The following is a 27,886-nucleotide window of genomic DNA, read 5'->3' as shown; positions in this document are numbered from 1 at the left end:
TATAGTTTTTGGAGTACAGGTCTTTGCCTCTTCAGGTAGGTTTATTCCTAGGTATTTTATTCTCCTTGATGCAATGGTAAATGGGATTGTGTCCATAATTTCCCTTTCTGATATTTCATTGTTAGCATATAGAAATGCAACAGATTTCTGTATATTAATTCTGTACCGTGCAACTTTACCAAGTTCACTGATGAGCTCTAGTGGTTTTCTGGTGACACCTTTAGGATTTCCTATGTATAGTATCATGTCATCTGCAAACAGTGACAGTTTTTACTCCTTCCTTTCCAATTTGGATTCCTTTTATTTTTTTTTCTTCTCTGATTACCATGGCTAGGACTTCCAAAACTATGTTGAATGAAAGTGGCAAGCATGGGCTTCTTTGTCTTGTTTCCCATCTTAGAGAGAATGCTTTCAGCTTTTCACTGTTGAGTATGATGTTATCTGTGGGCTTATCATATATGGCCCTTATTATGTTGAGGTAGGTTCCCTCTATACCCACTTTCTGGAGAGTTTTTATCATAAATGATGTTGAATTTTATCAAAAGCTTTTTCTGCATCAATTGAGATGATCATATGGCTTTTATTGTTCAATTTGTTAATGTGGTGTGTCAGACTGATTTGGGATACTGAAAAATCCTGGCATCCCTGAGATAAATCCCACTTGATCATGGTGTATCATCCTTTTAATGTTTTGTTGGATTCAGTTTGCTAGTATTTTGTTGAGACTTTTTGCATCTATGTTCATCAGTGATATTGGCTGGTAATTTTCATTTTTTGTAGTATCTTTGTCTGGTTTTGGTATCAGGGTGACGGTGGCCTCAAAGAATGAGTTCGGAAGTGGTACTTCCTCTGCAATTTTTTGCATTAGTTTCAGAAGGATCAGTGTTAACTCTTCTCTAAATGTTTGGTAGAATTCACCTGTGAAGCCATCTGGTCCTAGACTTTTGTTTGTTGGAAGTTTTTAAATAACTGATTCCATTTCAGTACTGGTAATCAGTCTGTTCATATTTTCTATTTCTTCCAGGTTCAGTCTTCAGAGATTGTACCTTTCTAAGAATTTGTACATTTTTTTCTAGGTTGTCCATTTTATTGGCATAGAGTTGCTCATAGTAGTCTCTTAGGATCCTTCGTATTTCTGTGGTGTCAGTTGTAAGTTCTTTTTCATTTTCGATTTTATTGATTTGGGCCCTCTCTCTTTTTTTCTTGATGAGTCTGGCTAAAGATTTATCAATTTTGTTTATCTTTTCAAAGAACCAGCTTTTAGTTTCATTGATTTTTTGGACTGTATTTCATTTATTTCTGCTCTATTTTTTGGATTCCTCTCCTAAAGTAAAGAAAATATAAGCAAAAATAAACAAATGGGACTTAAACTAATTAAACTTAAAAGCTTTTGCACAGCAGAGGAAACCATCAACAAAATGAAAAGACAACCTATTGAATGGGAGAAAATATTTGCAAATGATATGACCAATATAGGATTCATATCCAACATATATAAACAGCTCATAAAACTCAACATCAAAAACAAACAACCCAATTAAAAAATGGGCAGAACTGAATAGACATTTTTCCAAAGAAGAAATGCAGATAGCCAATAGCCATATGAAAAGATGCCTAACATCAGTAATCATCAGGGAAATGCAAATATTGGGTGGGCCAAAAAGTGCCTTCAGTTATTAAGGAAAAATAAAAGACACATCTTTCATTTTCACCAAGAACTTTATTGAACAACATATTCACCCATTTGTTCCACTACCTTCTGCCATTTTTCAGGCAAATTCATGATTCCATCTTCCCATAACATTTTATCTTTTTGAGCAAAGAACTGTTCCAGGTGCCTTTTACAGTCTTCCGGGGAATTGAAATTTTTTCCATTAAGAGAATTTTGTAAAGACCAAAATAAACGGAAATCCAAAGGTGCAATGTTTGGTGAATAGGGCAGATGAATCACAACTTCCCAGCCAAGCTGTAACAGTTTTTGCCTGGTCATCAAAGAAACATGTGGTCTTGTGTTATCCTGGTGGAAGATTAATGCATTTTCTGTTGACTAATTCTGGATGCTTTTGTTGACTGCCACTTTCAGTTGGTCTAATTGGGAGCACTACTTGTTGGAATTAATCCTTTGGTTTTCTGGAAGGAGCTCATAATAGAGGACTCCCTTCCAATCCCACCATATACACAACATCACCTTCTTTGGATGAAGACCAGCCTTTGGTGTGGCTGGTGGTGGTTCATTTCGCTTGTCCCACGATCTCTTCCATTCCACATTGTTGTACAGTATCCACTTTTCATCACCCATCACAATGTGTTTTGAAAATGCAACGTTTTCATTACGTTTCAGTAGAGAATCGCAGGTGGAAATATGGTCAAGAAGATTTTTTGTACTTAACATATATGGAACCCAAACATCAAAGCGAGTCACATAACCAAGTTGGTGCAAATGATTTTCAGTGCTTGATTTGGATATTTTGAGTATGTTGGCTATCTCCCACGTGGTATAATGTTGATTGTTCTCAATTACTGTTTCGATTTGATTGCTATCAACTTCAACTGATCTACCTGACCATGGAGCATCATCCAGCGAGAAATCTCCAGCACGAAACTTCGCAAACCACTTCTGTCATGTTCAATCAGTCACTGCACCTTCTCCATACACTGCACAAATCTTTTTGTGCATTTCAGTTGCGTTTTTACCTTTCTTGAAATAATAAAGCATAATATGCCAAAAATGTTGCTTTTTTCTTCCATCTTCAATATTAAAATGGCTACACAAAAATTTACCAATTTTGATAAGTCTTTCTTTATATGCATGCTGATATGACAGCTGTCACATACAAACTAACAAAATTGTTTTGAAGAAAGTTAAAGACAACTAAGTGCTACTGGAGCCATCTTACAGAAAAAATTGAACAAAGCTTTTGGCCCATCCAATAAAAACCACAGTGAGATATCACTTCACACCTGTCAGAATGGCTATCATCAAAAAGTCAACAAATAACAAATGTTGGTGAGGATGTGGAGAAAAGAGAACCCTTGTACACTGTTGTTGAGAAAGTAAATCGGTGTGGAAAACACAGTGGAGGTTTCTCAAAAAACGAATGGCAGAGATACCATGTGACCTAGCAATTCCACTCCTGGGTATATACCAAAGAAACAAACAAACAAACAAACACTAATTCAAAAAGATACATGCATCCCAATATTCAAAGCAGTGTTATTTACAGTGCCAAGGTATGGAAGCAACCTAAGTTTCCATCAACAGATAGATGGATGAAGAACATGCGAGATATATATATATATATATATATATGCAAATATATATATATAATGGAATACTACTCAGCCATAAAAAAGAATGACATTTTGCCATTTCCAGCAACACGGATGGACTTGGAGGGCATTATGCTCAGTGAAATAAATCAGACAGAAAGATAAATACTGTATGATATCGCTTATATGTATCATCTAAAACCACAGCAAACTAATTAACATAACACAAAAGAAGCAGACTCACATATATAGAAAACAAACTAGTGGTTACCACACATGAGGGGAAAGGGGAATATAGGGGTGGGGGAGTGGGAGGTACAAACTCTTGGGTGTAAGACAGGCTCAAGGATATATTGTACAACACGGGGAATACAGCCAACATTTTGTAATAACCGTAAATGGAAAGTAACCTTTAAAATTGTATAAAAATTTTAAGTACTTTAACAAAATAATTTTTAAATGAAAGAATAATATGAGAATTTTAAACAGTGGTGATACCGTATGATCTGTAAGAAGACAATAAATCTCCAAAGAAATAAAAATAAATACATTATCGCTGCAACTAGAGAAAACCCACGTGCAGCAACAAAGACCCGACGTAGCCAAAAATAAATTAATAAATAAATAAATTTTAAAAAATAAATAAATAAATACTTTAGACTTCGAAAACTGAGACATTTACCTCTTAAGCAGTAGGTGATTAACATCACAGATTTATATTTGTTACTCTATAGATCCAATTGCAATCCTTGATTTTTCCATGAATAATAACAGTTAGATTTTTATCTCTTCTATGGTGCTTACAACAATGCCCGTGAAAAAGCTGTTTTCTAAAGATTTGAAATACAGACAAATTCATCTTGGATTATTCTTTTATCACAGTATTTTTCATGACAGAATTAATTGTTCTAAACATGTTTATTAACTTGTCAAGGGAATATTTATCATTTCCTTTGTTAGATGTAGCTGAACGATGTTTTCTACCTTACTAACAAGTATGCCTTAGTTTCTCCTTGTGAATGAGGAATGATAAATGCCTCTTTTGCCTCTGGCTCTTCCTCTGTAAACTGGACACAATATAGATTCTTTCTAAATTTCATACGAAATCAAACGGGTTATTTGTAAATCAATATAATTTATGTAACATGGTTTTGCATGTTATCTGTCTCAGAATAAGCATCCAGTATAATATTGCTATTTCATACAGTATAATTATAATCAGAAAACAGAAGTAAACTATATTCAATGCATAAAGCGGAAGCAAAAGTCATAGAGATCTTCTTATATCTCACAAATATTTTCATTTATTTATAGGAATATGCTTTAAAGTCTCAAGATATTTAGATTTCATGATGTTTATTTATATAGTAAGAGAATTTTCATAAGGATATAATTTTAGCTTCCTTACCTAGAAAAATTCTGAGGAACTTGTATAAGAGCCAATGTTTCAACCATTCCCTTTAATAATACTGTAACTAGCAAGCCTAATGAGTATTCACTTATCTAGAATATCCTAAAGTTCAACTGGGCAGCTTCAAAATTTTTCATATGACTGTTGATTAAAACTTTTATTTGTACCTTGTATCCATTTCATTTCTTTTACTTTCCAAAACAATATATTGTATAAAGGACTCATATCTAGGATATATAAAGAACTCTTAAAACTCAACAATGAGAAAACAAGCAACCTAACTTTATATATGTGTGTATATATACACACACACACACACACACACAATCTATAAGAACAAAAGAAAAAAAATACATATATACATATTTTTACCAAAGAAGATATACAGATGGCAAATAAGCATATGAAAAGATGCTCAACATCATATGTCATTAGGGAGATACAAATAAAACCACAATGAGATATCACTACACACCTATTAGAATAGCTAAAATTCGATAACTGACAATACCAAATGCTGACGAAGTGCAACAGGAACATATATTCATTGCTAGTGAGAATATAAAATGATACAGTTATTTGGGAAAACAGTTTGACAGTTTCCTACAGAGCTAAGCATAGTTTTACAATAGGATCCAGCAATCATACTCCCCAGCCAATTGAAAACCAATGTTCACACAAAGGCCTATACCCAAATGGTTATAGCAGCTTTTATTGTACTTGTCCCAAACTGGAAATAATCATATCATACTATCCTTCAACAGGTGAATGGATAAAAAACTTGGTACTCGAGATGATGGATACTTCAGGTGATAAAAGGGAAGAAACTATAGATTCACACAACAACATGGATGAATCCTAAATGCACGTTGCTAAGTCAAAGATGCCAAATTCAAAAGTCTACATATTGTATGATGCCATTTATTCAACATTCTGGAAAAGACAAATTATAGGGATGGAAGACAAATCAGCATTTGTCAGAGGCTGGGAGTGAATGACTACAAAGGCCACGCACAGAGAATATTTTAGGTTGATGAAACTAGTGTATGGTACTAGGCATAAGATACATGACTACGCATTTGTCAAAACACATAGAATAGTACATCACAGGGTGAACTTTAGTGTATGCAATTTTTAATCAGAGTATCCTGGATGTAATGCATACTGTGACAAATAAATTTAACTGTATTCCCAATATATGACAAAACGGCACTGAAGGGGGTGGAGAAAAAGGAACTGACATAAGTGACTTTGGAAAATGATGTTTTGATTGGTAAATATAAGAGTAGGCGCAAAAATAACTGTACATAAACACAATTTTAGTTGGTAAGTTTGTTTCTCACAGGAATACAGTTAAGAAATCTGAAAACACATTTACACTACTGTAGAACAGTAAATAATGGTAAATAATTGGAGTCAGGTTTCTCACTGACAGTAAAAGAACTTACAAATAAGCAAGGGGCAAAAGCTAGAATGAACCATGTGATACTGGATTAGAGTCTTATACATTACTATGAACTCTCGTTTAGTTTAATAGGTATAGAGATAGACACCTATAGAAAGGATTATAGATATGTGTGTATATATTGGTTAATATACATGCATATATTTCATAACTCTGCGGAGAGACTAGAAACAATGACACCAAGTAGCAACAAACACATCTAGCATCCAGGCCTTAGTTTCTAAATATGGTTCTCCAAAATAACAAAAACCAGACATCCTTGGAGAAATGACTAATTCTAGGCCTGGGGCAATGAAAACACAAGATGAGCCTGGAGCATTATGTAGGGCCAGGAAATAAGGCGGCACTCAAAAATCAAAAGGATAGAGGCAGATCAAAGGGACACAAGAACCCAACTGAAGGAGCACCTGATGGCCTAAGCTGGAACAATTTGAGTCATAAAATTAATTAAACTTTAAAGTTATAGAGAAATATAAAATAAATATTCATGAGTCCATACTGATAGAAATAACTGAATACATAGATAAATGGGGAAGAAGGTACAAATCTTTCTTACAAAGAATTTCAAATAACATATGTAAATACTCTTCCCTCCAGGAGATGGGGCTTAAACTCCCTCTTAGGAGTATTGGCTGGATTCCAAAAGATAGATTATGGAAAGGGAACAATAGTAACTTCACAGTGAAGAAATCTGGCAGACCTCACCTTAACCAAGTGATCAAGGTTAACATCACCAGTAATAAGTCATTACTGACACAAGGTGATGAGAAAGACATTTCACCTTTATGGTAATCTTCCCCAAAACCCCAAAAACCCTGGTCTGTCTAATCATGAGAAAAACACCAAACAAACGCAAATTCAGGGCCATTCTACAAAAGCCTGGCCAGTACTTCTCAAAACTATAAAGGTCATGGTAAACAAGGAAAGGCTGGGAACCTGTCAGAGACCATAGAAGAGAGATTATAACTAAATTCAATGTGATATACTTGATTACATCCGAGAACAGAAAAAAGACATAATTGTAAAAAAAAAAATCGATAAATCTGAATAAAGTCTGGAGTTTAGCTAAAAGTAATGCACCACTGTCTTTTTAGTTTTAACATATGTACTACGTAAAATAGTAACATTAGAGTAAGATGGGTGAAGAGTACATGAGAACTCTCTGTACTATTTCTGCAACTGTTTGATAAATCTAATATTCTCAAAAACAGGTTCAGTTATTTTAAGTGCGTAGTTGCATTGCATTATGATGAATCAACACAGAATAGCTATTAAGCATAGTAGAAACTGCAGCTCCTGTAAAATGCAGATTTGCAGACCCCCCCTCTCCATATAAATTGTATCAGAATTTTCTAGAAATGGAGCCAAGAATCTGCATTTCATATAGCTATAGGTAAATCTTATGCACACCAAAATCTGAGGATTCCATTTCTAGAGCCCTGCGCCTTTTATAGTCCAAAAAACTTTTAAAAGCTTTAAAAACCAAAGTAGTAATGGTATTATCCAAGGTAACCAAATTTGAAGAAAGTCAAAATTCAGCATATGCAAGATAGTAAGGAAAGATAATATGTACATAACTGGTGGGCACATAGGATAACAGGGTCATGATAGTTTGGCAAGTGGATTCAAAGTATGGTAAGTATCCAAGTAGCAGCTGAAAGACTAGAAGTGGAAGCAACTTGCTTATTCAAACAACCCTTCCTGGGTTGAAGACAAGTGATATTGCTATGGAGTGCAGAGAAATTACAACGGGCCTGTTCAATCAACAGGCAACAACTGCCTTAGTATGAAGTGATACTACTCCAAAAATGAATAGTGCAGTACTGACAACCAAAACCTACACCACCAAGCTAATAAACAAATGCTCAAGCAAGTTGAAAGGCTCTGACTGGAGTATTATATAATGAACAGATGAACAAGGGAATGAGAATGAACTATGAAAATCAATGTGATGAAACTCCCTGGTTAAATGAAGCCTAATTGGTCTCAAGTATGACATCCTATGTGCCTCTGCCTACCCTCAGTTGCCTACCACATTTACTGTGGTAGAATTCATGCTGGCTCAGGGCACCATTTTTGAGCCCCAACAGATTCAAGTAGTCCACAACCTTGCTGCCTCGTCCACCCACACAGCATATGCCAGCCCTCCTCTGATACCCAATCACATTCCCTCTGAATGAACCCACTTCGGCATTCTTCTGCCTGCATCAGCCAGCCCTCATTCATGTTTACCATTTATGATGGTTAATTTTACATGTAAACTTAAGCTATGGTGCCTGGTCCTTTGGTCTAGAAGCTGCTGTGAAGGTATATTTGAGATGTGATTAACTTGTAAATCAGTAGACTTTGAGAAAAGCAGATGAGCCCTCCATAGTGTGCTGGACGTCATCCAATCAGTTGAAGGCCTTAAGAATGAAGACTGAAGTCCTCCCATGAATAAAGAACTATGCCTCCAGACTGCAATAGAGAAATTCTGTCTGAGTTTCTAGCTTTTGGACTCAAGACTGCAACATGAACGTTTACCTTAATTTCCAACCTGCTGACCTACCCTGCAGATTTCTGACTTGCCAAGCCCCACAATCACATAAACCAAAGCCAATAGACAATTCCTTAAAAGAAATCACCCCTCCCCACATATATACATTTGACCCTTGGACAACATGGGGGTTAGGGTGCAGTTAAAAACTGCATAATCCGGTTCTGCGTCCACAGATTCAACCAACCACGAATCGTGTAGCACTGCAGTATTTACTGAAAAATATCCGTGTATAAGTGGACCCACACAGTTCAAACCCATATTGTCCAAGGGTCAACCGCAATAGGATATTTTACCCTATTATATAAAATACAATAACCTATTATATATCCAATCCAATCCAATATAATATAAATATCCTATTAGGTCTGTTTCTCTGGAGAACCCTAACTAATACACTATTCTGATCATTTTTCTACCAGTAACACGGTAACCATCTTCTCTTATAATGAAATACACTGCAGCTATTTTACCATTGCTACACCCAATGATATTTTTTCTTAGTAAGGTGTGATATTTAGATAAGTTATAATCAATATATAGACTGAGAGATTCCCATTTTGTTCTTTGCACCAAATAGCATAGAATCAATATTCCATATCCTGGCTGAGTATCAGAATCACTTGTGGCACTTCTTAAAAGAACAGTTGATCCTTGAACCACACGGACTTGAACTGGGTGGGTTCACTTAATCTACAGTACTACTCAATCTGGGGTTGACTGAATATGAAGATGTTCAACCATAGATACGGACGGCCAATTGTAAAGTAATACCTGAATTTTCGACTGTATGAGGGTCCACACTCTTAACCCCAAAGTTGTTCAAGGGTCAACTGTACATATGCCAGAGTTCAACCCCGAACTTGCTGAATCAGAATTCCCTCAACTGATTTTGATTCACAGCCAACGGCTGAAATCCCTGGGCATAAAATCATTTGACCACAGTATCTGCAACAGGATCTAGTCCAAGGTCACTTTTTAAATAGAGAACTTGAGGTTAAGGGAGAATAAATTACTTATTCAAATTCCCCAAAAGGGTAAGAATGAACAGTATCAGGCTGCTGTTTTTCATATTTCTATAAAGTACCTTTTATTTTCTTATATAGACATTTCCAGAAAAAAGATAACAAGTGGCATTCCAATCACTCAGTGCACACAGTTATGCATATCTTATCATCTGATCCACAGCTCCAGTTCACTAATATAGATAGATTATAATATTTAGGAAATAAAAAGAGGCAGCTGTATTTTATAAGGTAGTTCATGCCATGTACACATCAAACTATCTGGTATATAGTTAGAAGACCTTGTAAATAGCTAAAATCTTGGCTATTAATTGTGTCGTAATAAAACTTTGAGGACATGTAAATGGTACTATGTTATGTTTGATGATTTAATCAAAGAAGGGTGACCTCACTTTCCTAGTGATGGAACTTCGGTAGATGCATTCAAAGAGCTAACATAAATCTTAGCTTATTTTCTAGTAGCTAGCAAAAAACTTCCAAAATCACTTCATATTGTGGATATGAAAACACAAAATAATCAATAACCTCAGTTTTCCACTACCACTGACTTCTAATACTCCATGGCTTCTAATGCAATATTTGTATTTTTTAAAGAATTAAAAATTGACAGAGTATATACATACACAATCAGCTAAGATGCATGTTTCCACTAGTGTCTGCTTTAACTAACTAACGTCCAATATTGGAAGGGTAGGCAAAAATATTCAATATTATTATTTTTAAATTATACCATTCTAACCCTAATTATAAAATACAGAATACTATTCTATATTAATAATCATTTTTCTTTATAATAATTTACTACATATATATTCATACTACAATCCACATTAAGGTACAAATTTTAGCGAACATTAACATTAGTGATCAAAGCCCAATATTACGTACAAATGTGTGCACTCCATACATACATACACACAACATGGTTTTCTAAGATGTCACTGAACGTAGCACAAAATGTGAATTGAGATGTTATTTTGTAGAGAGTTCTAATATCATATTATTACCTGTTTTCACTTGTTCATTTGACCCAACAGCATTCTTTTGCAACAAGATAGTCTGAGGGATGCTCTACATCATCCAGCTATGAAACAGAGTTTTATAAACCCAAGTGTCCCATAGAGATACTTACTCCAATGAACTGGTATAATTCAAAATGTAATCTAACCAAACATGCTTAATAGTCTGGCTAGGAGAAGCAATACCATGGTTTATAGAATAGTGTCTCTGGAAAGAAAAGGAAGTGGACTCTTGGTTCTGCATAAAATCTTTTTAATCCTATTTCCATTTCCGCCTCCTACATTTGTAACAACTGAATAAACTGATTATTTTTTTTATCTTGTAGCTGCAATCTCTGTAGACAGATGGATTAAAATACTTACATTGATGTGACAATACAGTTACCAATCAATAACGCTCCAGGAATTAATTTTTATAATTTGAGGAATTCTGCACCTTGATTCATTTATATGCTATTGTCTTTTTTCTAAAAATTAGGGATTGTTAATGTGGAAAATAAAAAAAGGATTAAGGGGGAAGGGCCACGTAGGGAAAATTGCAGTTCTCTACAGCATAATTGAGGAATACATGTGATTAAGGAAAAAGTGATGATTTAGGGGGGGATAAAAGCATGGATAATTGATAGAGAACTCGTGAAAGAGGGAAGCAATTGTGAATAGATTATTGTGGATGTGGAACTGACATTTTCAGTTATCATTACTGTTTTTTGTCCTTGACAGTTAAGATCCGAGGAATGTTTCAATAGCTGCATGTATAAGAAAATAATATTCCCGCCACCAGAAGCTGCTCTAGTACAGCTTCCCCCTTCTACTCCAGGCCACGGACTCTACCACACAGACACTCAAAGGCAAGAGTGTTATCCCTTAAAATTGTCAGTAGTTCTCTTCCCCTCAACTCCCAGTTCCAACAGCCTCTTCCCTTTCTAATGGGCTGCCTTTAGCCTCACCTTCCTTCCCAGATCCAGCAGTTACTCCACAATAGATCTGCATTGCACGTCCTGTAAAGGAATGCAAGGTTTTGTCTTGGCGTTCAGTCTCTCTTCCAAGACACACACACACACACACACACACACATAATGTATAAATTCATATTACTGCCAGTGGTTTCAAAGAATCACTTTTCTGGCAGAAGAAAATCAAGGGATTACATTACTAATGGAGCATTGAGTCATACAGCTGACAGTATTTGGCAGATTATTAATGAGCCTTTAATCCTGGATTGTTTGTCATGTATGAAATCAGAACTTAAGAGCACCATCTACATTAGCAAAAGCAGGTTGATAATCTTTCTATTTAAAGAATGTATGCCAATCTTTTAATTCACTTTATAATAAATGAGATTTAAAATCATTTGGGCAGAAAGTTACTAAATATCAGATATTTCCTAGAAATTTGAAACTTTAAATAGGTTTAACTGACCTTAACTACTCAGATATATTTGGAAAATGGCAAAAGACTTCAAGAAAATAAGTCAAAAGGACATTGTTTATTTTTCATGTATGAACTGAAATATAAAAAGGTCAGAGGAAAAGTAATAAATGTGAATAATACACAGGAAACACTTTACAAAACATTTACTTTGGAAACTGTACTTTTTGCTGAGTTTCACAGTGGTTGGTTGAGGTATCATATTTTTATAAAAAAGGAAATCAGCAAATAAGTCATTGAGAATATAGTTTAAAAGTTTAGAAAATTAGGGCTTCCCTCGTGGTGCAGTGGTTGAGAGTCCGCCTGCCGTTGCGGGGGGCACGAACCGGGAGGATCCCGCGTGCCGCAGTGCGGTTGGGCCCGTGAGCCATGGCTGCTGGGCCTGTGCATCCGGAGCCTCTGCTCCGCAGCGGGAGAGGCCACAACAGTGAGAGGCCCACGTCCCGCAAAAAAAAAAAAAATTTAGAAAATTAACATGTGAGAGCACATTACTCATGTCAAATTATGAAGAATAATGATTACATTAAATACAAGCTTATTAACACATTGGGTTAATAGTATAGTAAGGTATGGAATCATAAGGAACATTTTATAAGGATTTTGCATTTTTTTCCTAACTTGTTTGGAAAAACTTACACTTGATTTTAGTGAAACAAAGTATCTACACTTTCAACCAAGACATTCTGGATTTGTAGGTTGACTAACACCATTCCACCAAAAATATTTTCCCTAAACCTAATTGCTATGTAGGAAAAGGTATGAGAACGTCTGTAGCAATTTCTGGATCTGTGACAATAGTAGTAAAGATTTCAAACAAAATATTATTGAATATATATGAATATTTCAATATATATATACATATTCTATTATCAACTCATTAGCATCTAATTTTACATCCATCCCATATACATTCTGTCAGTGAACATAGTGAACTGAAACCGACTCTAGGGCCCATGAGATTAAAGTCAACGCCTGTTGCAATCATTCAGCATTTAGCACAAAGCTGGAATATATTAGGTCCTAGATAGTTATTGACTAGATATATGGTGTGTCCATGCCATTCTAACTCAGTGTTCTCTACCTGTATTGGTGAATTCCATGGATCTGTTCTTGTGTTTACATCCAAATGAAAAATTACTGGAAGCATTTTCAGAATTATCTGGATCTGTCTATAGCTCAATGCAGCAGCACAAACTCACTGTCCATGCCTGCGTGTGTGTTCTGAATCACACTGAGTGTGACTGCTGCTAGGCTGGCATGTTCTAGTGTAAAAAGGACAACTGTCGCATGTCCACCCTTATAGTCACATTTTACCAGCTGCAAACACTAAAATTTCCTTTTAAAGTGATGACTGGGAGGTGAAAAATAGTTTAATAGAATGAAACTCAAAGGGAAGAGTGTCATCCCTTAAAATTCTGTCAGTAGTTCTCTTCCCCCTCAATTTCCAGTTTGAACAGCCTCTTCAGTTATTGAAGTTACTGAGGCTTTTAATGGTATTTCATGAAATCAACAAACTGCATCAGAATTACTTTTCACAAACTAATAAAAGAGAACATGGACAGACAATATTTGAATGATGACTTCCACTACCTGAAAGCAAAAGTACATTATGAATCATCATATGAGCTAAAGTACGTCATGTCTTCAGTAAAGAAGGGTGGTAGAGCGCTAAGATCTTTCACGGATGTCGGGACACAGACATGGCGCACTCTAAAGGAAACCTGCATCTCGTCAACTAGTATGTTCTCAGTGACAAGGGACTGTGTTTAAGACAAAATGCATAATCGGATGCGTAACTGGAACTTCTTAATTTTAATAGTTTTATAGTTGTATTTGCATATATTTACAAATTGTCTGGTTTACAGTTATAAAAGCATACCAATTTCTATGCCTGGTTTTATGTTTATGCATATTAAAGTAAAATTATAATAGTAATTTATCACCATTGGGTGTCTTTGATTTTTTTTCCTTCTAAAGGAAACAGAGTTTAAATATATATTCAACATCTACTCCCACTCATTTTTTTAATTTGGAGAAATAATGAGACTAAAGCTTTTCATAGGCCACTCAATATTTTAATTTATATTTTTGAGCCCCTACTATGTGAAATTTAGCATCACAAGTTGAACAGTCTTTGTTCTAATGGAGCTCATGGTCCAGCCAAACTTCCCAAACTACCTAGAGAGGAATCCAATTCAGAGTGTCACTCTCTGCTATTTATAAGCTCTGTGTTTGATCATGTTACATACTTTAATTCACAATTTCTTTATCTGTAAAATATGGGTAATAAGAATCAAATCTAATCCAGTATCTGTAATAATGAGGTAATGCAGAGTGAACAGCCCAGAGATATAGAATATTGATGTATCACTTTTCACTACCTCTCATTAAATGATTTATTTATACGTATGTATACACACACACACACACACACACAAAACACAGAGAGTGAGATAAGCCACCAACTGCTGCTACTTATGGTCTACTTCCTTAAGATTATACCATTGATCCTACTTCATCTATTAATTTTCAAAGAAGGAATTATGTGTAACATTTACTAGCACTTAGCTACAAAAGAAATACAAATATGAGGAGCTTATAGAACAAGTTTTTATGTTAGTACCTAGAAAATACCTGTCATATAATAGGTGCTCAATAGAAATATGCTGAATGAATGAATGAGAGCTAATCATTGACATGGAGTCAGAACTTATTGTCTAATATCAGTTGTGCAACTATTAGTTCTTTAACATTTGTAAATTAATGAAGGGAACTGAAAGTCAAAACAGTTTTTGCAGATTATAGCATGAGAATTTTTATTTGTTGACTCTGCATTTATCATGAATAATACTGTGATAGCTAATTTTTATATGTCAACTTCAAAGGGGGTACCCAGATATTTAGTCAAATATTATCGTTTGTGCCTGAAAGGGTGTTTTTCCATGAGGTTAACATTTGAAATAGTAGACTAAGTAAAGCAGATTGCTTTCCTTAAAGTCGATGAGCCTCATACAATCATTTGAAGGCCTGAATAAAATAAAAATGCTGACCTTCCTCTGAGTAAGCAGGAACTCCTCTTGCCTGACTGCCTTGGAGCAGGGACATTGTTTTTTCCTGCCTTCAACTTGAATTTCCTGGGTCTTGAGCCTCCTGGCCTTTGCACTGGACCTACACCATGGACTCTCCTGGTCTCAAGTACGGCAACTGCAGATTTTGAGACTTGTCAGCCTCCATAATCACGTGAGCTAATTCTTTATTTTATATAATATACAAATATATCTTCTATTGGTTCTGTTTTTCTGGAGAATCCTAACATAATACCAACACTGACCACAAACATTTCAAAGAAACCTTCATCTTATAGTCCTATATTGATATTTTAAAAGACATTATCTTAGCACAGACCAAGTTATAAACTATAAAATTTGATTATCAAATTTTTTTAATTTCGGGGGCTTCCCTGGTGGCACACTGCTTAAGAAACCACCTGCCAATGCAGGGAACATCCATTCAAGCCCTGGTCCGGGAAGATCCCGCATGACATGGAGCAACTAAGCCCATGTGCCACAACTACTGAGCCGGCATGCCACAACTACTGAAGCCCAAGCACCTAGAGCCCGTGCTCCGTAACAAGAGAGGCCATCGCAATGAGACGCCCATGCACTGCAACAAAGAGTAGCCCCCACTCGTTGCAACTAGAGAAAGCCCACATCCAACAAAGACCCAATGCAGCCAAAAATTAAAAAATAAAATAAATACATTAAAAAAATAAAATTTTAAATTTTTCTAAAAACATCATCTGCTCTGAAGTTTTTTCATTCTGTGTTTGTACTTAGCTTTACATTCCTCATTAAAGAAAAACTGGATGCAATGTTTTTGTTTAGATATATGTATATTTCCTTCATGGAAATTTGAGGTTCCAGTTCATGCTAGTTTATTGATTTCCCTTAAAAAAGTTAGATTTTAAACCTTAGGTTTCTCTTAGTTATAACATGTATTTTAACATTATCTTCTAACCTAGGGAGTAATGATGAGGGATAAAAAATCTGAGAAACACCATTATCACCCCTTAGTACACATAGAACCATTCAATAATATTATTTTAATATTTGAAGAGTAAAGTTGTCCAGATAAATTAATTATTAAATAATCTTGGGACATAAGGAGAAAATGTTCTACAAAATCAAGATTTCTTCTATTTAAATAGATTCTTCCAGTGAAGTCTACAATGGACTATTCCAAGGAAATTTTTGAAAGATTGCAATTATATTAAGACTAAACACTGGTGTTAAGCAAACATAGAATACAATTTTATCTCACTGAGAAACTGATCATGCAGTTCTTTTCCATCTCTAATGTATGATCTTATCATTAACATCAACTTATCAAATAGACAGTTATTATTCTATTTCTTTACAGACTCAACAATTAAATGCCTCTAAAATTGCTTAGATAAGTGTACAAAGTGACAGTTGATATTTGATCCTTTGCTTCCTTCATAAACAATGATTATAGCACAGCATGAGCTTTCAAAGAGAAATAAAGGGACCCCCCAAAAAAGTACATTAGTCAAAGTCATGGTAATAAAACTTTAAGTGAAAACAGCTATTTTATCCAAAAACTTTAAAACCATTGAGAGCACTTAAAACAGTCCATCACTCTTTCTTGTACCTTGAGAACAGAGACCATGTCTGATTCTTCTGTGTATCTCCAGAGTCAAACACTGACACATATTTGGAATACTGTATAGAAATGGCTGTTGAATTAATTAATTATAAATACCTAGATTGGTCTTATGTCTTCCACTATAACATCCTTAACTCCTAAGAAAATATTGACTTTTTAATATCATATACATGTGTAATATCTTATACGTATTTACTGGAGACAAGAAAGGGAGAAAAACAGTAGTTTTTTGTTTTGTTTTGTTTTGGTCTGCTTCTCCACTAGAAGACAAACCTCATGGGAACAGACTTTGTCTCTCTTTGTTACTAATATATGCCCAAATCCCATACCAGTGCCTGGGCCATATTAAGTAATCAATAAATATTTACTGAATGAATGAATGAAAGATAATTTGAGATCAATGGTATTTCCTACCACTGTGGCTCATTCCATACAACATCATTGAGGGGTTAAAAAAAATGCTTGCTGAGTGGCAGTGAAAGGACAAATGAGGCTGGAGGGGAGAAATACATCCACACAGTTAAGCTCTTTCTCTAAGAATACACCTAAGCCTTTTGTTTTCTGACAAACAAAAGAGAAGTCTGCACTTACCCAAGAGGAAGGAAATTGGTAAATCACGTGAAAGGGACTCCGAGACAGGTACCGCAGGCCCCGCGGCTTCGCCTTCACCTTGGCCTTCACACCCACCACGCTGCCCGCGCCGCCCTCGCAGGTGCGCCAGAGCTACCACGCCGACTGCGAGGCCGCCGTCAACAGCCATTTCACCCTGCAGCTCCAGGCCTCTTTCGTGTGCCTGGCCGCGGCCTTTTACCTCCACCGCGACGACGTGGCCTTGAAGCACTTCAGCCGGTTCTTCCTGCGCCACTGTGGGCCCAGGGCCTGAAGCGCCTGCAGAACCACCGCGGGGGGCCGCCTCAACTTCCAAGACATCAGGAAGCCAGTCAGTGACGGGTGGAAGAGCGGCCTCAAGGCCATGAAGTGCGCCTTGTTCCTGGAGAAGCAAGTGACCCGGAGCCTGCTCCACTGCACCAGCTGGCCACCGACAAGTGCGACCCCCACCTGCTCCACTTCCTGGCAACTCACTACCTCAGCCAGTAGGTGGCGTTCATCAGACAGCTGGAGGGTCATGTCACCACCCTGAGCATGATGGGGGCCCCAGACGTCGAGCTGGCAGGGTAACTCTTTGACAAGCTCACTCTGGGCGACAGCGACAAGAAGAACTGAGCCTGGACTGGACTTCCCCAGAGCCACGGGGTGACCAGAGCCCTGGTCACCATGCCTGCCATGCAGACGGCAAGAGTGCCCTTGCAGAAGAAGTTCACTTAAGTTTTGGTTTTGGTTTTTTTTTTGGCAACAAGGGCAGGACTCTCTTTTCCTGGACTTTATTTTATCACTTAAGTTTTTTTCTTCCAGTTTTTCCATTTCTTCCAATAAAGTTATTGGTTCATAAATAAATAAAGGTCTCTGGTTGATTCATGTGGGCAAATCTCTCATTTTTTAAGTTTTAAAACAGGTATCCAGGAGTTTCTGAACACAGCCATACCCCAACCATATGCAGCTCAGGATCTCCACAGTGGGAGGGAGAAGGTGTTCCATGGGGCCCTGGAAAACACAAAATCAGTCTTCCCCTTATAAATAATGTAGGTATATGGGGGTAGACTGGGGTGGGGTGGGGTGAGGTAGGGGTACCTGGTGAATGTGGGTGCATGTGCATAGTGAAAGTATAGAACCATAGCCTGAAAATCATGATTGCAGTTGCCTCTGGGGAACAAGTGAAGGGAATGGGATTGGGCAGGGATTAAAATAAAGGGTGTCTTCAGTTTCACCTGAAATGTTTATGTGCATTAATTATGCAAATACTAATGGTTAAGTATGAGTAGCAAGATGGGGGGTGGAGGGGTTTGGAAGTCTGAATGGTGGAGTATCTCTTTGACAAGTTCACTCTGGGCAACAGTGATAATGGAAAAATGAGTGTTAGGCTGTCTTGCTCAGAAACACGGAGGTGACCTCCCATGGTCACCAATGCCTGGCATGCATGTTGTAATAACAAAACATCCACTTATATATGTTTTCTTTCTTTGTATCATATGTATATATGCATGCTTGTGTGTGTGTGTATACATATATATATGTATAAACATATATATATATATATATATATATAACTCCAACAAGCAGCAGAGCTCATTTTGAAGTTCATTAGGAAGACGCCCTTTGTTGAAAAGCAGTTCGGCAATCACATTACTGGAAATGATATAGCTGCTTCCTAGACCTTTCCTGAGCCTGGCTGTATTTCTGCCCTTGGGTTTCACATATCCAACTTTGATTTAGTTTTTGTTATTTGCTACCAAGAGAACCTAAGCTAATATGTCTTATTATCAACACACTTTTACCAGCCTCCACTATATTTACACTAGAGTAAATAGCTCTTCTAGGGTAGTAAATGACATTTTTGCCTTTATCCCTACTACAGAGTCCACTGAAAGGAAAAAGGATCAAGGGTGGAAGGGATCAAGTAAGAACAATATCCCGAATGGAAATACAGAATACTGAAGCCTGCTACCATATGCACCTCTTCTCACCTAAAAGTGTTTTCCTCATAATTTACAGAATTTTAATTCCTTCGATCAACCTTCCCAAGACTGTGTTCAGTATCAGCCAGTGCCTCCAAAACATTCACAAGTGTTCAGTGGAAAACTTGTATTAATCGAATTAGCAGGATTTTTTGTTTTGTTTTTTCAGTTTTTGTTTATTCTAGGAATTTTATGTCTGATGTAAAAAATATGCATTTTGAATGTATAACGTGGGGATAAAATATTCAGTGCTTCCCAAACATTCTGATCATGGGATTCTTTTTCTACCAAGTCTCACAGAACAGTATTCCAAAGAAAATAGCTTTGGAAACAACGTTAAAAGGTCCCACTCTGGGCTTCTCTGGTGGCGCAGCGGTTAAGAATCCATCTGCCAATGCAGGGGACATGGGTTTGATCCTTGGTCTGGGAAGATCCCACATGCCGCGGAGCAACTAAGCCCATGTGCCATACTACTGAGCCTGTGCTCTAGAGCCCGCAAGCCACAACTACTGAAGCCTGTGCACCTAGAGTCCATGCTCCGCAACAAGAGAAGCCAGCGAAATGAAAAGCCCATGCACCACAATGAAGAATAGCCCCCACCTGCCGCAACTAGAGAAAGCCCGCATGCAGCAACAAAGTCCCAACGCAGCCAAAAAATAAAATAATATAAAAATAAAGTAAAAAAAAAAAATAGGGCCCTTCGTGTGTTGTTCCAGAAGCACATACCTGGTAGCTAAACCTCATTCACTTTCACTTAGAGGTCATTATGAGGAACGGGAACCTTTGCTGTGAAGGTTTCAGCACAGTAAGCTTTAGACAGTAAGTGTAATGCAGGGCCCTCACCATGACAGTGGGTAGATATCACACACATCCATTTTGTTTCCTGATAGGTAACTCCCAACACTGTATTTTTCCATCTGTTCTAATTTACATTTCTAAATGAATGGTCTCTGGGAATGATAACATTGATGTTTCTCCAGCACTTATATCAAAGTCAAGAGAAAGTTTAAGGCTGCTAAGTAGTTTATATTCTTCACCTCCCTCTACCTATGTATTCATCTCACCAGCAGCAGAATTCTTCATTTATTTTCCAGACTAGATGGCTGAATTTTGGTCAGTAATACACCTTTTGGTCAAAAACAGTCTGTGCCTGCATCTTTTTGAAAATAAGATGACTGTTCCTCTCACCAAAGCATGCTGAAATTTCTCAGAATTCAGACATTTAACTAGAAGAAAAGAAATAAGGCATACATACTACAAAACATTGTATTAATAAAGTCCAAGATTGTTAAATAAATATATAATAAGTAATATGTTTAATGTGTAGCATGTTTTTCCTCCAGTAGAGATGATCAACATTATTCACATCATTATTTGATTTTTGAATGAGCACCTTATTGCAATGCATTCCTCTTTAGGTTCAATGCAGGACTTATCAAGTTTCTCTCCAGCCCTAAAATACATGATGCAGTTCTATAAATTGAAACTGCATTATTCCCAAACAATATAGTGGGCATGAGACAATATCAAAAATCTTGTATATTTTTAAAATTTAAATGTGTTCCCACAACAACCCTTAGGTATCAATTCTCATGACACCTCCACTGAATTTGATAAGGTGTCTATTTTATTCCCAGGCAGATTCAGCGTAATACAAAACTATTATTTTCTCAATATGAGAAATATTCTATCACATTAATACATGATTATATAAGGCTGGAAAATAAGAAGGTGATTAAAGTAAGCTTCTCAACAAGAATACTATTTCAGTCTGGCCCATCTTATTAACCACAACTTTCATTTGTCTACTGTTTGGCTGATTAATTCGATTCAACAGGCCTTTACTCTTTTTTTTTAAATAAAGTCCAATATTCTCGACTGTTTATTCTATTTTATTTTATTTTATTTATTTATTGGCTGCGTTGGGTCTTCATTGTTGCGCATGGGCTTTCTCTAGTGGTGGCGAGCGGGGGCTACTCTTCGTTGCACTGTGCAGGCTTCTCATTGTGGTGGCTTCTCGTTGCAGAGCAGGGGCTCTATGCATGTGGGCTTCAGTAGTTGCAGCACATGGGCCCTAGAGGGCACGGGCTTCATTAGTTGCAGCATGTGGGCTCAGTAGTTGCGGTGCATGGGCTCTAAGGTGTGTGAGCTTCAGTAATTGTGACTCACGGGCTCTAGAGCGCAGGCTCAGTAGTGTGGCACCCAGGCTTAGCAGCTTTGCGGCATGTGGGATCTTTCCAGACCAGGGCTCAAACCCGTGTCCCTGCACTGGCAGGTGGATTCTTAACCACAGCACCACCAGGGAAGTCCCAAGCATTTATTCTTAATAAATGAGTTTGTGCTGGGGAATCAAAGTTAAATAAGACATGTACTTGGTCCAGTTAAACTAAATATATTAGCATTTTGCCAATTTTCTAAGAGGAAAATACAAGTCCAATATGAGGTTATTTTAATAAACAATTAAATCAATAGTATAGCTAGGGAGTGTTTTCATTTATTACTCTCCATTTTAGCTTTATAAAGAGGTATGCTACCCAGTCGTTCAACAAACTCACAAATGGGAATGCAGCAATTTTTAATAAGTATGAGAAATAATGTAGGCCAGCTATTCTTCCTCTCTGAATGGTGGACTCTAAATGAATCTAAAGCATCATCAAAAAAAGTAAAATAAATCAAAAACAAATGAAGCATCATCATAATGACCATCATCTGGGTAAATTATGCTGTCGAAATAACATGTTAAGGAACTTCCTCTTCCTAATAATAAGGAATGTTACCTGACGGAGAGAGAGAATTTGGGGAAGAGCAATAATACAACATGATCAACAGATTAAATTTTAGCAAACAAGGACACTCATTTGTTTACATATTTTACACTGCTGTTGCCTACAGACAGAGGAGGCACCTGAAGGTATATTTTACTAGTGTGGGTCACATAGGAGTCTTCTAAGGAACTGGTTTAAAAACATCATTCCAAAACTAGTAAAAAAAAAAAAAAAGTTATTTCCACTGTAGATTTGAACCTGTAAGTAATCTATAGGTAAATGTAATCTAAAAAATATTAGGGCAGCCTTAATGGCAGTTCTTTATATAAGAAAGAAACACAGGGCCTCCCTGGTGGCACAGTGGTTGAGAGTCCGCCTGCCGATGCAGGGGATACGGGTTCGTGCCCCGGTCTGGGAGGATCCCATATGCCGCGGAGCGGCTGGGCCCGTGAGCCATGGCTGCTGAGCCTGCGCATCCGGAGCCTGTGCTCCGCAACGGGAGAGGCCGCAACGGTGAGAGGCCCGCGTACCACAAAAAAAAAAAAAAAAAAAAAAAGAAAGAAACACATACTTGCTGAAAGCTTTTACAGCATCACTAGCTTGCATCCAATAATAAAAACAGCCTACACTTTTTTTTTTACATCTTTATTGGAGTATAATTGCTTTACAATTTGGTGTTAGTTTCTGCTTTATAACAAAGTGAAGCAGTTATACATATACATATGTTCCCATATCTCTTCCCTCTTGTGTCTCCCTCCCTCCCACCCTCCCTATCCCACCCCTCTAGGTGGTCCCAAAGCACCGAGCTGATCTCCCTGTGCTATGCAGCTGCTTCCCACTAGCTAGCTATTTTACGTTTGGTAATGTATATATGTCCATGCCACTCTCTCACCTTGTCACAGCTTACCCTTCCCCCTCCCCATATCCTCAAGTCCATTCTCTAGTAGGTCTGTGTCTTTATTCCTGTCTTACCCCTAGGTTCTTCATGACATTTTTTTCTTAGATTCCATATATATGTGTTAGCATACGGTATTTGTCTTTCTCTTTCTGACTTACTTCACTCTGCATGACAGACTCTAGGTCCATCCGCCTCACTACAAATAATTCAATTTCGTTTCTTTTTATGGCTGAGTAATATTCCATTGTATATATGTGTCACATCTTCTTTATCCATTCATCCGATGATGGAAACTTAGGTTGTTTCCATCTCCTGGCTATTGTAAATAGAGCTGCAATGAACATTTAGGTACATGACTCTTTTTGAATTTATGGTTTTTGAATTATGGTTTATGGTATATGCCCAATAGTGGGATTGCTGGGTCATATGGTAGTTCTATTTGAAGTTTTTTAAGGAACCTCCATACTGTTCTCCATAGTGGCTGTACCAATTCACATTCCCACCAGCAGTGCAAGAGTGTTCCCTTTTCTCCACACCCTCTCCAACATTTGTTTCTAGATTTTTTGATGATGGCCATTCTGACTGGTGTCAGATGCTATCTCATTGTAGTTTTGATTTGCATTTCTCTAATGATTAAAGGTGTTGAGCATTCTTTCATGTGTTTGTTGGCAGTCTGTATATCTTCTGTGGAGAAATGTCTATTTAGGTCTTCTGCTCATTTTTGGATCGGGTTGTTTGTTTTTTTGGTATTGAGCTCCATGAGCTGCTTGTAAATTTTGTAGATTAATCCTCTGTCAGTTGCTTCATTTTGCAAATATTTTCTCCCATTCTGAGGGTTGTCTTTTGGTCTTATTTATGGTTTCCTTTGCTGTGCAAAAGCTTTGAAGTTTCATTAGGTCCCATGTGTTTATTTTCGTTTTGATTTCCATTTCTGTAGGAGGTGGGTCAAAAAGGATCTTGCTGTGATTTATGTCATAGAGTGTTCTGCCTATGTTTTCCTCTAAGAGTTTGATAGTTTCTGGCCTTACATTTAGGTCTTTAATCCATTTTGAGCTTATTTTTGTGTATGGTGTTAGGGAGTGATGGAATCTCATACTTTTACATGCATGTACCTGTCCAGTTTTCCCAGCACCACTTATTGAAGAGACTGTCCTTTCTCCACTGTACATTCCTGCCCCCTTTATCAAAGATAAGGTGACCATATGTGTGTTGGTTTATCTCTGGGCTTTCTATTCTGTTCCATTGACCTATCTTTTTGTTTTTGTGCCAGTACAATACTGTCTTGATTACTGTAGCTTCGTAGTATAGTCTGAAGTCAGGGAGCCTGATTCCTCCAGCTCCATTTTTCGTTCTCAAGATTGCTTTGGCTATTCGGGGTCTTTTGTGTTTCCTTACAAATTGTGAAATTTTTTGTTCTAGTTCTGTGAAAAATGCCAGTGGTAGTTTGATAGGGATTGCACTGAATCTGTAGATAGCTTTGGGTAGTAGAGTCATTTTCACAGTGTTGATTCTTCCAATCCAAGAACATGGTGTATCTCTCCATCTATTTGTATCATCTTTAATTTTTGACCCTTAACGGACATTTCGTTTGTTTTCAGTTTGTGCTAATGCAAATCATGGACAGGAATCCTGCTGTACCGGTTTTTCTGGTGCATTTACACAGGGCAGGGGTGAGGGCTGCTGGCTCACAGGCTATTTATATAACTTCAGTTGATGGAGAGTGCTAAATGCTTTCCAAAGTAGTTGTGTCGATTTATACTCCAGTATAAGTAGGGTAGAAGACTCCCATAGTACTCGAGGTCTACAATACCTGATACTACCAGATTGTATGTATTTGTCCATCTCATTGGCATGTAGTTTCCCTTGGTTTTGACTCACTTCTCTCTTAGTACTTAATGAAGTTGTACGCTTTTCTGTGTTTACTGGCTGTTTGGATTTCCTTTTTTATGAGGTTTACATCAACTATTGTTATTTTTTATTATTATTTTTATTATTTTATTATTTATTTATTTGTGGCTGTGTTGAGTCTTCGTTGTTGCATGCAGGCTTTCTCTAGTTGCGGCGAGCGGGGGCTACTCTTCATTGAGGTTGCTTCTCTTGTTAGGGAGCACAGGATCTAGGCGCATGGGCTTCAGTACTTGTGGCACGTGCGCTCAGTAGTTGTGGTTCGCAGGCTCTAGAGCGCCGGGTCTGTAGTTGTGGAGCACGGGCTTCGCTGCTCCGCGGCATGTGGGATCTTTCCGGACCAGGGCTCGAACCCATGTCCCCTGCCTTGGCAGGCAGTTTCTTAACCACTGCGCCACCAGGGAAGTCCAACTATTGTTATTTTGAATTCTTCTCCATTTCCAAGTAATACTCTTACATGACTATTTTCTCACTAAATTGGAGGCATTATCTGTTCATTTTCTAACTTACTAATAAGTAAGGGTTTAGTTCCTTTACACTCTTTCCTATGTCCATACTGCTCAGTAAAGTTATGTCATCATGAGTTATTCCACTGCTCATGATCGCTTTGACTTGTAGTGATATACTTAGAAACCTACATTGTTGATCAACTAGAGACTCTCTCAACGTCACGCTTTGTAAAATGAGGACATTCATACCATCTTCCCTTTTTTCTACCTCCTGTCTACCTTCCAAACCTAGCTTTTACGTTGTCACAGTTGATATTTATATTCTGTTCTATGTGCAGTTAAGTCTTCTGTTATTTGAGAGTCAGTACAGAGTAAGGTTTAAGAGAACAGGAGGAGAGCCTGAACTCAAAGGCTCGATCCAACCTTAAATTAGGTACAGCCTGGGCAAGTTCCTTCCCTGTCTTAGCTTCCTGTTCTCAAAAGTGGGAATGATACTAGCACCAACCTCATAAGGCTATTCAGAGAATTAAATGAGTTAATATATGCAAAAACACTTAGAGCCTAATATATACTAAGTACATACCAGTATACAATACATTTCAGTACATACCAAGTTAATACTAATACATACTAAGTATAGTTTACTTTAGTTGTGTTTACATGCAAATTAACAATAAAAGCTGCAAACCAAGACAGTATTGCCATTATTACAATGAAATTAATATTGCCCACTGCAGATGTACTGTGTCTCTGTGTATAGACTACACCTCGTTCCATACTGTGCCAGTGTCACTGCCCTTGTGCAGGGTGACTACATACCCCAAGCTGCCTTGGGCTGTTCCAGTTTATACCTGTTGTCCTGATGTTACAGCATTAGAGTGCCTCCTTACACTATTGAAGTGTAAGGAGTTTGGACAAGTTCTGGTTTGGACAACAAATTAGATACGTGGTCATTACCCCTGTGTGTCACTGAAAAGGGGGACATCTATAGTGTCAAGTTGAAGTGGATTCTTCCTTTCCTCACCAATACTAGGTTAAAAATCAACCATAGTTTAGTTGGCTTTATGTTTATGTCCGTATAGCCTTTTCTCCTCTGGAGTTCAAGTTCCTTCTCCTCTTCCTCTCCCTCCTCCCTTCCAACAGTGCCTAATACCTAGTAAGTACAATATGCCTCAAGGTGTTTCTATGCTCTCAATCACACAATCAATAGAAGCCTCTCTACTCTAGACTGGCTGCAATCTGCACTGAATCCCCTATTACCTTCCTTCTTGGTTTATTGCCTCATTTGGCTGGATTATTTCTATAAATAGCTTAAGATGTAGCACAGGAGGTCAATTTTTCAAATTTCTTTCTGTACAAAATGTCTTCTTCAGCCTCCACTTATGACTCATAGTTTGGCTGGATACAAACCCCTAGGGTGAAAAGTATGTGCCTGAAAAACTTTGGAGGTATCTTTCTAATGCCTTCCAGGATCCATGGTGCTGATGACAAGTATGATAAAGTCATATTTTAAATTTTCTTTTTAGGTAGCCAGTATTTTTCTCTCTGGAATGGATGTATCCTCTCAGTATTTTATTCTATTTTAATTTATTTTTTCAGTATTTTAAAGTTTCACAAGGAAGGGTGCCTAGGTATGAGGCTATTCTTGCTCGTCTTGTATAACTATTTTCAGTCTGAGGCCTGATGTCTACTTTCAGCTGTGGGGAATTTTGTTGCCCTTTGACAGCTTCCCTCCATTTTTTTTCTGGGTCTGGAGTTTCTAATAGTAACATGTGGGATCTCCCAGGTGCAGCCTCTCTAACATATTTCTATCACATTTTCCATTGTGTCTTTCTTTTTTATACACTGAGAAACTTTTTAAATTCCTACTGAGTTTATTTCAGCAACCATATTTTCATTTCCAGGAGACCTCTCTTGATTTCTGACCATTCTCTTTTTAATTAACTCCCTAGTCTTGTTTTACAGTTTCTAGCTGTTTTTAAAACTCTCTCAGGATATTAATTAAGGTTTTTCCTTAAATTATTTTGTCCCCTAAATTGTCCCTGGTCCTACTAGGATATGTTTTCACCCTTTTTCCCCCTCTCTGATGTTGTAAGCTTTACTCAGCTATCAGGCAAATGACAGTTATTTTCTATTTAAGAATGAGTGCAGAGGGCTTCCCTAGTGGCGCAGTGGTTGACAGTCCACCTGCCGATGCAGGGGACACGGGTTCGTTCCCCAGTCTGGGAGGATCCCACATGCCGTGGAGCGGCTGGGTCCATGCGCCATGGCCGCTGAGCCTGCGCATCCGGAGCCTGTGCTCCGCGACGGGAGAGGCCACAGCAGCGAGAAGCCCGCGTACAGAAAAAGAAAAAAAAAAGAATGAGTGCACAAAGCTCCCTGAAGTCAACGATTGATTGGCTTCTTATGCAGGAAGAAGTGGGGAGTAACTGTAACAGGATCCCCCCCAAACACAA

At 37.5% G+C, this 27,886-nt stretch overlaps 2 pseudogenes across 2 annotated transcripts in view; one reads left to right on the top strand and one right to left on the bottom strand.

The window, feature by feature from the left end:
• Positions 1-27,886, bottom strand: part of LOC307055636 (centrosomal protein of 78 kDa-like) — a 359,743-nt pseudogene that overhangs the window by 322,136 nt on the left and 9,721 nt on the right. The window lies entirely within an intron of this gene.
• Positions 13,709-18,064, top strand: LOC307056609 (ferritin heavy chain-like; annotated as a pseudogene). The gene is made up of 2 exons: positions 13,709-13,785; positions 17,480-18,064. The product of its transcript is annotated as a ferritin heavy chain-like (transcript).

The sequence above is a fragment of the Hyperoodon ampullatus genome (assembly GCF_949752795.1).
Source record: "Hyperoodon ampullatus genome assembly, chromosome: 7".
In the NCBI taxonomy this organism is placed as follows: Eukaryota; Metazoa; Chordata; class Mammalia; order Artiodactyla; family Ziphiidae; genus Hyperoodon; species Hyperoodon ampullatus.
The sequence above is the reverse complement of the archived record's forward strand: the minus strand, read 5'-3'. Positions and strand labels throughout refer to the sequence as shown.